General features: G+C 53.0%; 1 pseudogene; it reads right to left on the reverse strand.

Annotated features, from left to right (window-relative positions):
• Positions 1-969: 969 nt before the first annotated feature.
• Positions 970-4,485, reverse strand: LOC139832820 (uncharacterized; annotated as a pseudogene).
• Positions 4,486-10,785: the final 6,300 nt, after the last annotated feature.

Below are 10,785 nucleotides of genomic sequence, written 5' to 3' on the forward strand. Positions count from 1 at the left end.
CTTTCCGCCGACCCCCTCTTCCCTCCTCGTCTTCCCGCCATTTCTTCCCTGTCTTCCCGCCTCTTTCTTCCCGCCAATTGTTTCCGGCCAATTTCTTCCGGCCTCTTTCTTCCCGCCAATTTTTTCCCGCCAATTTCTTCCCGCCACTTTCTCCCCGCCTCTTTCTTCCCGCCTCCTGTCTTCCCGCTCCCATTTTTCCCGCCATTTGTCACTACATATAGGTAGCCCGGCTTGGCCAGCATCACATCTCTACAATCTCTCATGGCTTCCACCGCACCCACTCTAACCTACCAGCAGGTGGAGGAGCTTTGCGCCTCGAACTACCCTTGCCCTCCGGGCTACCGCGTCCCTGCCGGCTGGAGCCTAAGCGCCGGCGGCGTGCCGGTCCCTCCCGTCCCTCGAGTGCTGCGCCGGCGGCCATCACGAACCACTACTACCTCGACCTCACGCCGGAGCAGCGGATGAATCCCCGCCGGCATCCCGATAACCAGCATACTTGGGACGCCTTCTTCATCAATCGGCGTGAGAGGGCGCTCGCTGTATGAGGAGGACGGTCTGCCTCCGGAAACTTCCACGAGGCTGGCCGTCGGCTATGGTGGTACGGCCGGACTCGCAGAGCGTCATGGACTACATCACGGCCGGCGATATCCCCCGCCTGCGCTACCCTCGATTCGAGCCACGAGCGCCGCCCCGACGAGCCGACGACAAAGAAGCGACGACGACGCCGGCAACTTAGAAGGCGACGACTACCAGTACAATGGCGGCGGCTATGAAGACTACGAGTATGCATATTATACGCCTAGGCAGGAGTATGACTAAATCACTCCAAATTTCATGTATGTAGGAGTATGACTTAGTCACTCCAAATTTCCTATATGCAGGAGTATGACTTAGTCACTCCAAATTTCATGTATGCAGGAGTATGACTTAGTCACTCCAAATTTCATGTATCATCAGTGCTATCTCGAGTCAATTGAATCATTCGAAAATGGACACCAAACACATCACGGGTAATATAATTCACATGATTCATTCAACAAAGTTTGGTACAATAAATTATTACACATCATTTCTTCCCTTGTGTCCCTGCTTGCTTACGATTGTGCCGTATCCATGGAGCATCCTCATCATTTAACTTAATGCTTGGGTCGGTGTTCACTTTGAAGGGCGGAATTTCAGCAAACATATTATAATCTTCTGACATGTCTGTCTTGTCCTCCACTCCCACGATGTTTCTTTTCCCTGAAAGAACAATGTGGCGCTTTGGATCATCGAACGATGTACTGATCGTTTTCTTATCTTTCCGTTTCCTCGGTTTGCTACTCATGTCCTTCACATAGAAAACCTGAGTGACATCTTTCGCTAGGATGAATGGTTCGTCAAGATAACCAAGATTGTTGAAATCCACCATTGTCATTCCGTATTGCTGGTCCACATTTACCCCACCTCCTGTTAGCTTGAACCATTTGCACCGGAACAAAGGGACCCTAAAGGAGGGTCCATAGTCAAGTTCCCATATCTCCTCTATGTAACCATAATATGTGACCTTTTGCCCATTCTCGTTTCATGCATCAAAGCGGACACCACTGTTTTGGTTGGTGCTCTTTTTATCTTGGGCGATCGTGTAAAATGTATTCCCATTTATCTCGTACCCTTGGAAAGTCGTTATAGTCGAAGATGGTGTCTTGGCCAACATGTACAGCTGATCTACAACCTTATTGTCACTCATTAAATGTTTTCTCAACCAACTGCCGAAAGTCTCCATGTGGGCCTTCCTAATCCAGGATTCAGGCTTCCCAGGGTTGTCCGAGCGTAAAATATTCTTGTGTTTCTCAAAGTACGGAGCCACCAAGCTGGAATTGGTCAGAACTGTGTGGTGTGCTTCAGTCAGAGAATGGCCGTCCATACATATCATTGATTTCCTTCCGATCGTGCCTTTTCCACTTAGTCTCCCCTCGTGCCGCGATTGAGGAAGACCAATCGGCTTAAGGTCAGGAACAAAGTCAACACAAAACTCAATTACCTCCTCATTTCCATAGCCCTTGGCGATGCTTCCTTCTGGCCTAGCACGGTTACGAACATATTTCTTTAATACTCCCATGAACCTCTCGAAGGGGAACATATTGTGTAGAAATACAGGACCGAGAATGGAAATCTCATCGACTAGGTGAACCAGGAGGTGCGTCATAATATTGAAGAAGGATGGCGGGAACACCAACTCGAAACTGACAAGACATTGGATCACATCGTTCTGTAACCGTGGTAGAACTTCTGGATTGATTACCTTCTGAGAGATTGCATTGAGGAATGCACATAGCTTCACAATGGCTACTCGAACATTTTCCGGCAGAGCCCCTCAAAGCAATCGGAAGCAATTGCGTCATAATCACGTGGCGTCGTGAGACTTCAGGTTTTGGAACTTTTTCTCCGCCATGTTTATTATTCCCTTTATATTGGACGAGAATCCTGACGGGACCTTCATACTGCTCAGGCATTCAAAAAAGATGACCTTCTCTTCTTTGGTCAGAGCGTAGCTGGCACGACCTTGAAACCGTTCCGGATGCTGGTCATCAGGGTCTTTCAAACTTTGCTGGTCCTGCCGTGCTTCCTTTGTATCATTTGACTTCCCATACACGCCCAAGAAGCTTAGGATGTTCACGCAAATATTCTTCGTAACGTGCATCACGTCGATTGCAGAGCGGACTTCTAGGACTTTCCAATATTCTAGCTCCCAGAATATAGATTTCTTCTTCCACATGGCTACGTGCCCGTCAGCTCCCTTCGGAACCGATTGTCCGCCAGACCCTTTCCAAAGATGACTTTCAAACCCTAGACCATATCAAATACCTCAGCACCAGTGTGTTCCGCAGGCTTCGGCCGGTGATCTGCCTTGCCGTTGTAATGCTTGCCTTTCTTTCTTCTTTGGATGACCTTTCGGAAGAAATCGACGATGCCCAAGGTACACGTTCTTCTTACAATTTGGCAAATGTACACTTTCGATCTCATGTAAGCAGTGCGTGCATGCATTGTATCCCTTATTTGACAGTCCCGAAAGGTTACTAAGAGCAGGCCAATCGTTGATGGTTACGGCAACGCTCGTAGGTCAAATTCCTCTTCTTTGTGCTCATCCCACACACGGACACCAGGTCTGCCCCACAGCTGTAAAAGTTCATCAACTAATGGCCTTAGGTACACATCGATGTCGTTGCCGGGTTGCTTCGGACCTTGGATGAGCACTGGCATCATAATGAACTTCCGCTTCATGCACAACCAAGGAGGAAGGTTGTAGATGCATAGAGTCACGGGCCAGGTACTATGGCTGGAGCTCTGCTCGCCAAAAGGATTCATGCCATCCGTACTTAGACCAAATCTTATGTTCCTTGCGTCAGCTGCAAAATCTTTGAACTCTCTCGTCGATCTTTCTCCATTGCGTTCCATCTGCGGGGTGTCTCAACTCCCCGTCCGACTTACGGTCCTCTTTGTGCCATCGCAACAACTTGGCATGCTCTTTGTTCCTGAACAGACGTTTCAACCGTGGTATTATAGGAGCATACCACATCACCTTGGCGGGAACCCTCTTCCTGGGTTTCTGGCCCTCAACATCGTCACCAGGGTCATCGCCTCTGATCTTATAACGCAATGCAAAGGTGCATACCGGGCATTCATTCAAATTCTCGTATTCACCGCGGTAGAGGATGCAGTCGTTGATGCATGCATGTATCTTCAGAACCTCTAAACCTAGAGGGCAGACAACCTTCTTTGCTTCGTACGTAGTGGCGGGCAACTCGTTATTCTTTGGAAACATATTCTTCAACATTTTTAGCAAGTTTTCAAATGCCGAGTCAGCTACACCTGCCTGTGCCTTCCATCTCAGCAAATCCAGTGTGCAGCCCAGCTTTTTCAGACCATCATCGCATCCGGGGTACAGCGCCTTCCCGTGATCCTCTAACATGCGATCCAAATTCTCCCTCTCTTTTTCAGTTTCGCAGCGTCTCCGTGCATCAGCAATGGTCCGACCAAGATCATCAACGGGATCATCACGTGCCTCTTCTTCACCTTCCCCTTCACCTTCCCCTTCACCTTCAGCATCCTCCATGAAAGTATCACCGAAATGAGCAAGATAGCTTTCATCATTGAAATCATCCCCTTCTTCATCTTCTTCCATTATAACCCCTCTTTCTCCATGCTTGGTCCAACAATTATAGCTTGGCATGAAACCGTGCCGAAGCAGGTGCATGTGAACATCTCTTGAGGAAGAGTAACCCTTCTGATTCTTACATTTAACACATGGACAGATAACAAAACCCCCCCTGCTTGTTCGCATTAGCCACTACGAGGAAATCTTTCAAACCCGCACTGAACTCGCCGGAGAGTCGGTTACCGTACATCCATTGTCGATTCATCTGCATTATTATAATATAAAATATATAATTAACCATCATGCATTTGTTAAACTAACTAGCTACAAACAATATAAATTAAACAATGAACTACACACACATGCACATTTTATCAACGACACATCAAAGGTTCAAGTTGCTAACCGCGATCGAGGAGGAAAAAATAAATGAGAAAGCTCAAGTGTGGCTCCAACACTTCATATCATGTTTGTTTCATGCTCTTGGGGCATTTCATCAAACACCTTATGTGCATAAGAGGAACCAAAAGCAAACCTAACACCCACTTGTGAAGCTTGTGAAGAGAATGGCACCAAATGGCTAAGTGTTGGCTGCTGGATGGGTATATATAGGGGAGGGGCTTTAGTCCCGGTTGGCCTGGCCAACCGCGACTAAAGGCCTTCGGGCACCTTTAGTCGCGGTTGGCCTGGCCAACCGCGACTAAAGCCCCCCACGTGCACCGGCTGGCCACCGTGCGCCCTGGGCCCAGGCTTTTGGTCGCGGTTCGCCAGACGAACCGCGACTAAAGACCCCATTAGTCGCGGTTCCTTTACCTTCGCGACTTATGGGGCTTCCCGGAAGCCTGTTTTTCCACCAGTGTCTGCGGTCTCCGCTGCCTGGGCCTCGGCGACCTCAGTTGTCTCCTTCGTCTTGGCGGCTTTCGCCACCTCAGCTTCCGCAAGCTTCTTTGCTTTTGCGGCCTCCGCCAGCGTTCCAGCCTCCACGGCCTCTTCGGCGGCCTTCTTGGCCTTTGCGGCCTTCTTGGCTTCGGCTGCCTTCCTCGCTGCTGTCCCCCGTGTGGGCGCGGCCTTCTTCAGGACCTTCGGCCTGGCACTGTCAGGTCGCACTCGTCAGGATCAATCAGGTCACCTAAAAGCAAACGCATACTACAAATACGAGCGACTGCGTACTTACTTCACGGTGGGGATGACCTTCACCCCTGGCTGGACACGCTCGTTCACCTTGAGCGCGTCACCAAGCGGCCATTGGAGGCTAACGCCGCCCTCCAGAACGGTCTGGTGGAACCGCTTGGGTCGCGGCTCGCTCGGCGGGTCGGCCGATGCCTTCCCTTCCGAAGGAGAGGTTGTCTCCTCCTCCTCCTCCTCCTTGATGTCCTCCTCACGTGATGTCTGCGAGGAGCAGGCTGCTCCCCTCTTCGTCCCGTGGGTTCGACCCACGGCCTCTTGGCTGAACACCTCGGAGTCCGACACAGTGCGCTCGTCGTCCTCTTCTTCCTCCTCGTCGTCGTCCTCCTCGCCAGCGGTCATTTCCGGGGGCTCTTCCCTGGCAAGCGGAGGCAGGTGATTGGCGACATTGCGCCATGTCTGCATCCAAGCAACAAATTGGTCAAGTCAATGCAAAACAGCGTCAATCGCCAAAAGGAAGGCGAGTCGAAGCTTTACCTCTGGGGTGGGTTTGTCCGCCGAATACGGCTGCATCGCCGCATCAAACGAAGTGAAGGGCACCGTGGTGATCTTCGCCAGCGCCCTCCGGTAATCTGCCTCGGCCCACTCGGTGGCGGAGACTCGGGTGCAGTCGTTCTGCCCCGTGTATTCCCACATGTAGTGGCCGCGGCATCGAACGACACCAGCCGCCGGGCGAGCCAACAGTTGTAAAGGTTCACTGCCGACATCCTGGTGTCCTTGAGCTCTTGGATCCGGGTGCGCATCTCCTTCACCACCCTCTCCTGCTCGCGAGGCAATGACCGCACGTTCAGTTGCCGCGGTTCGCTCGGCTCGGGCGAGTACTGCGGGATGGAGACTTCGCCCTTCGGCGTCGTCTCCTTGACGTAGAACCAGAACTTCCTCCATTGCGCCTGCGCCTTCTTCGAGAGCGCCATGTCGATGAAGGCCTCCCCAGGCTTCACCTGGAAGGTGATCCCGCCGACTGGGACGAGCGTCGGGTCGCTCTTGCTCATCCGGGCCGCCCTGCCATGGAAGATTGACAACCACAACGGGAAGTACGGTGGGCAGCCCAGGTAGCATTCGCACAGCACCACGAACTGCGAAATCTGCTGGATGCTGTGCGGGCCAAGATCTGAGATCTTGATGTTGTAGAAGGCCAGGAACTGGCGCATGAAGGCCGAGGTCGGCACCGCTAAGCTTCGGCCGAGGAAGCTCATGAAGATCACGATCTCCCCTTCCCGTGGCAGCGGCTCATTCTCCACCGCCGTCGGCACTCTCCACCGCTCCCGCTTCATCTCCGGGATTACCCCCGACGAGATGTATGGAAGCAGCGCTTCCTTGGTCACCTTGGATCGCGTCCATCCCTTCGCCGCCATGTGGTGCTCAAGAGTTTGGGGAGATGGAAGATGGGCGCTCGCGGGCGAGAGGAACGAAGAAGAAGGGAATGAGGCAAAGTGTCTTGATCTAGGGCACACTCGCCGGTTTTATACTTCTGCAGTCGGCATGGATAAGGGATGATATCCACCGTTCAAATCCACCCTGAAGTCGGTGCCTGGAAATCAGCGGTCTAGATTCGCGACGGAGTTAACTGGTGATAAACTGTAGAATAGTGCAAATATTTGCCCAATAAACAGCGAGTCGTGTTCTCCTCAGGGACTAGGCAACGGCAATTATGCTCAGCTAAATCTAGGTAACAAAATAAGGTGAATTTGCAAGTAAACTGAATATAGACTAACCAGTAAACTGAATGATATTTTTGTGATTTTCGTTTTAGACATTAACAGTGAACAACACAGCTATTTTGAGAGAAATATGAGAACTAGCATCAATCAAAGACTTGGTTAAAAGCATTGTATGGGATACAGGGATAGAGTGACATTACGAGCACGTGACACATCATGAACTAGGACTGAACAGAGATCACGTTTTTGCACCAAGTGCATCTCACAAGTGACATAGTTGACAGGCACGTACACACATATGAGCAAGATTGCAAGCTATAGTCTGATTCTCACAGAACGACAGGATGACTACAAACTAACACAAGGTTCAGCACTAAACCAATCACCACAAGGTACAGTAGTAGTTCACAGGAAATTCAGAAATTAAAGAGAGGGACAGAGGACAGAGTTTGATTTGGATCTACCCAGGTCGAACTTCAGACTGGTGAAGAGGAAGTCGTTGAGGCTGGAGTTGGTGAGGTCCCAGACCTGCAGCAGTTTAGCCCCGCACGGCCGCGTCGTCGCCTGGTCGCTGACGGAGATGAGTCGCAGCAGCAAGGGACATAGGAAGAAGAAGAGCTTCTGGTTCGTTGGTGAAGAACCGCCGGCGTCGTAGACCTTGTGGAGATGACTCGGTGGCACGCCTCCACGCCTCCTGGCCGCAGCGACGGCCGGTTGTGGAGAAGAAGCCGGGGATTGGTGGCTCGAAGTGCACGCCTTTGCTCCAGGGAAAAAGCCTCCCGATGGATCCAGCGCTTCAGGATACGAAAAAACCCTAGGCTCCTCGCGTCGCGCCCACACGCGACCGAGGGCCTCCCCTGGCGGCGCCCCTCCTCGTCCACCTCCCCTCCCCTCCCCTCTCCTTGCCGCCACCAGAGGCCGTCGCCGGGCAAAGCCCACGCGGCGGCGGCGGCGGGGCCACTCTTCTCCCTCGCGCGGAGGTGGCGGCGCGGGCCCCGCGGCTGGCGAGGGCATCGCGTTGGCGGGTGGGCGCGACGGCGTGGCCCCTACGGCGGCGGCGTGGAGACACCGACGGCTGGGCGCGCTCGCGACGGCGGCAGTTCCCCGGAGCGGCCATGGTGGCGGGCGGCGCGAGCTCCGGCCTGGGCGGGCGGAGGAAGACGAGGGCGACGCGGGTAGGTGCCTGGCGCGGCGTGCGGCGGCGCGGCGCCCGTCCGGCCTGACGCGGGGGAGCTCCGGCGTGCTGGGGTGCTGCGGCCTAGAGGGAACTGGCCGCCTCGAATCTGAGTCGGGGTAGGGGCCCCGGGCCCATTTCGAGCCCATCCTCGCCCAGATCTGCAGATCTCCGGCAGCCATGGGGGCTGCAGGTGGTGATCCCCAGTTGCGGTGTCGGGGGCGATGGCCGGCCTGCTCCTCGTTCGGCGTCCGGCGGCCTCGATGCGACGCTCCTCCTCCTTTTTCCTCTTCGCCCGGTGTCGAGTTGGGAAGCCGGGGCGGCGGCCCTGGAAGGTGGGAGTCATGTTGGTTGGCGGGCGAGCCAATGACTCTGGTGCTGGCCGGTGACCACGGCGGTGAGGGCGGCGTGGTGGTCGGCGAGTTGAGTGCTGTGGGGTGTAGATGGCGGTGATGTTGCCAAAGGGAAACCTTTGCCCCTCGGGCCACGGCGGCGGCGTCCGTGGATGGCGTTCCCTTGTTGAAGGCGCCCTGAGGCCGATCTCCATCCCTCTACTTCTTTCGGGTGAAAACCCAAGATCCTCGGATCGGGCGGTGGCGGCACTCCGGTGTCGTGCTCTTCTTGAAGACACCGTCTTGGAGCCCACAGCGCGAGGCTCACCGATGGTTGTGACGGAGGTGATTCTTCGGCGATCTTCGGCAAGGCTTGCTCCGTGCCAACATGGGTCGGTCCCCGGTGGTGGTCGGCTTCCGGTGGCGTTTCTGCGACGGAGGAGTGCTGTTGATGCGCGCGTGAAAAATGGCTCGCTCTCGAGTGAGCTCCGGCCCGTCACTATAGACTCCAGCTCTACTCCGAGTCCTCGTAGGCGCTTTGGCTGAGCTTGTTGGTCGCGCTTCCGGCTGTAGCTTCTTCGGTAGTGCGTGTGGGTGTGTGGTGTCGTTCTGTAAGCTGGGTTCAACACTTTGTATCGTTCTCGCCGTTGGTGGCTTTGTTAATTCAAAGTTGGGCACTTGAGTGCCTTTTATCTAAAAAAAAAAGCCTCCCGATCTGATCTAGTCATTTTTGTATTTTGCCCCCTGAATTCCTTTCCACTTTGCACAAGTTGGTCCATATGTTCATCCGCTTCAACACGGCCATCCCGGAGTAATCAAGTAATAGGAGTGTTTTAGGGCCTTTTCGCCCATTCCTGCAAAGTATGAGCACTGAATAGTTAAACCTTTCTTTTGGTAGACAATGATCAATTATGTCCAAGTAAAATGTAATGAAGGCCAAAAAGTATTCATGATCATATGAGAAAATTCTTAAACAGAAGGTATATACATGATGTATATCAACTGGCAGACCGTTAACTAGCCGTTACCCGTCACATCGAGCCCAACGGTCAACTACGGAACAACGGGTCGCGCCTCGGTCAACGTGAAACTAGCCGTTGGGACCGCCACGTGTGCCGCCCTATCACTCGATGCCTTACGCCGATTGAATTATGCCGACTGGTTTACACCGACTGGCTCATGCCGATTGGCTCCTTTCGACTAAGGCCTGTATCACGGTTATTTTCTCTGGTTCAGGAGCTCGCCGCCGATTCACCATAGACCATCGCCAAGCCTCTCCGCGCCTTGCCTCAAGTCCAAGCCGAATCCACGACGCGCTCGGGGACTACTGATGGGGATACACCCAAGGGGGTCCACCATTAGTCTCACTCGCCGCATGAGAGAAGGCCCAAAAGGGGATCCAGTCGGCAGGGCGACTCGGCCTAAAACCCTGAGCGATTGGGCCAAAACCTTGAAGAACAGCGACTGGCCCGGAGGCCCTCGCGACTGAAGCAGTTGATAACTTAGGCGTGGGGCAAAGGATCCCAGCCTTATAGCGATCGTTTAGATACGATCTTATCTCCATGTAAACCCTAGATCAGGGGTGCCTATATAAACCCCCGAGCTAAACCCTAAAAGGGATCCGATCTCACACTCCCTCACCTCCATAGCTCTCGGTTGCAAAGCCGACTGAGCCACCCCATTGTAATCCAATCTGAGCAATAGATCTAGCAGGACGTAGGCCTTTTACTCTCCGGAGGGGCTGAACCTAGGTAAAACCCTTGTCTTGTGCACCTCGTTCCGCAGATGGCTATGCCACCTTACCCCCGCATCGATGAAGTGCTACGCCCCGTAGTACCTGTCGTGGTCATATCCACGACAACTGTTGTTTTTCCTGGCCGACTGAGGGCCTGGGGTATTAGAGCCGCTTTTTATAACCGGCTCTAATGGTACCCCTATTAGAGACCATGGCCTTGAGCCGGATGGGAGAACCGGCTTTGGCCTATGTACGAAAACCGGCTCTACTGGTGGTCGTTGTACTAGTGCCTGCATTGAGAATAAATAAACAGTTAGTAAGGAAAACTTAAAGCTTGATTCAAAGTAATGAGTATAGTATCAGTTAATAAGCATGGTGGCAATAAATAAGCATGGTATCAGTTAATAAGCACGGTGGCAATAAATAAGCATGGTAGCAATTAGTAGGCATAATTAAATATAGATTCAACTAAGAAGCTTACTAAAAAGACATAAAGACCCTCACCGCGGATCATCACTCGTAATCACTATCACTATCAGTATCACGTGTGTAGGAAGGTT

Source organism: Lolium perenne, chromosome 6 (genome assembly GCF_019359855.2).
Source record: "Lolium perenne isolate Kyuss_39 chromosome 6, Kyuss_2.0, whole genome shotgun sequence".
In the NCBI taxonomy this organism is placed as follows: Eukaryota; Viridiplantae; Streptophyta; class Magnoliopsida; order Poales; family Poaceae; genus Lolium; species Lolium perenne.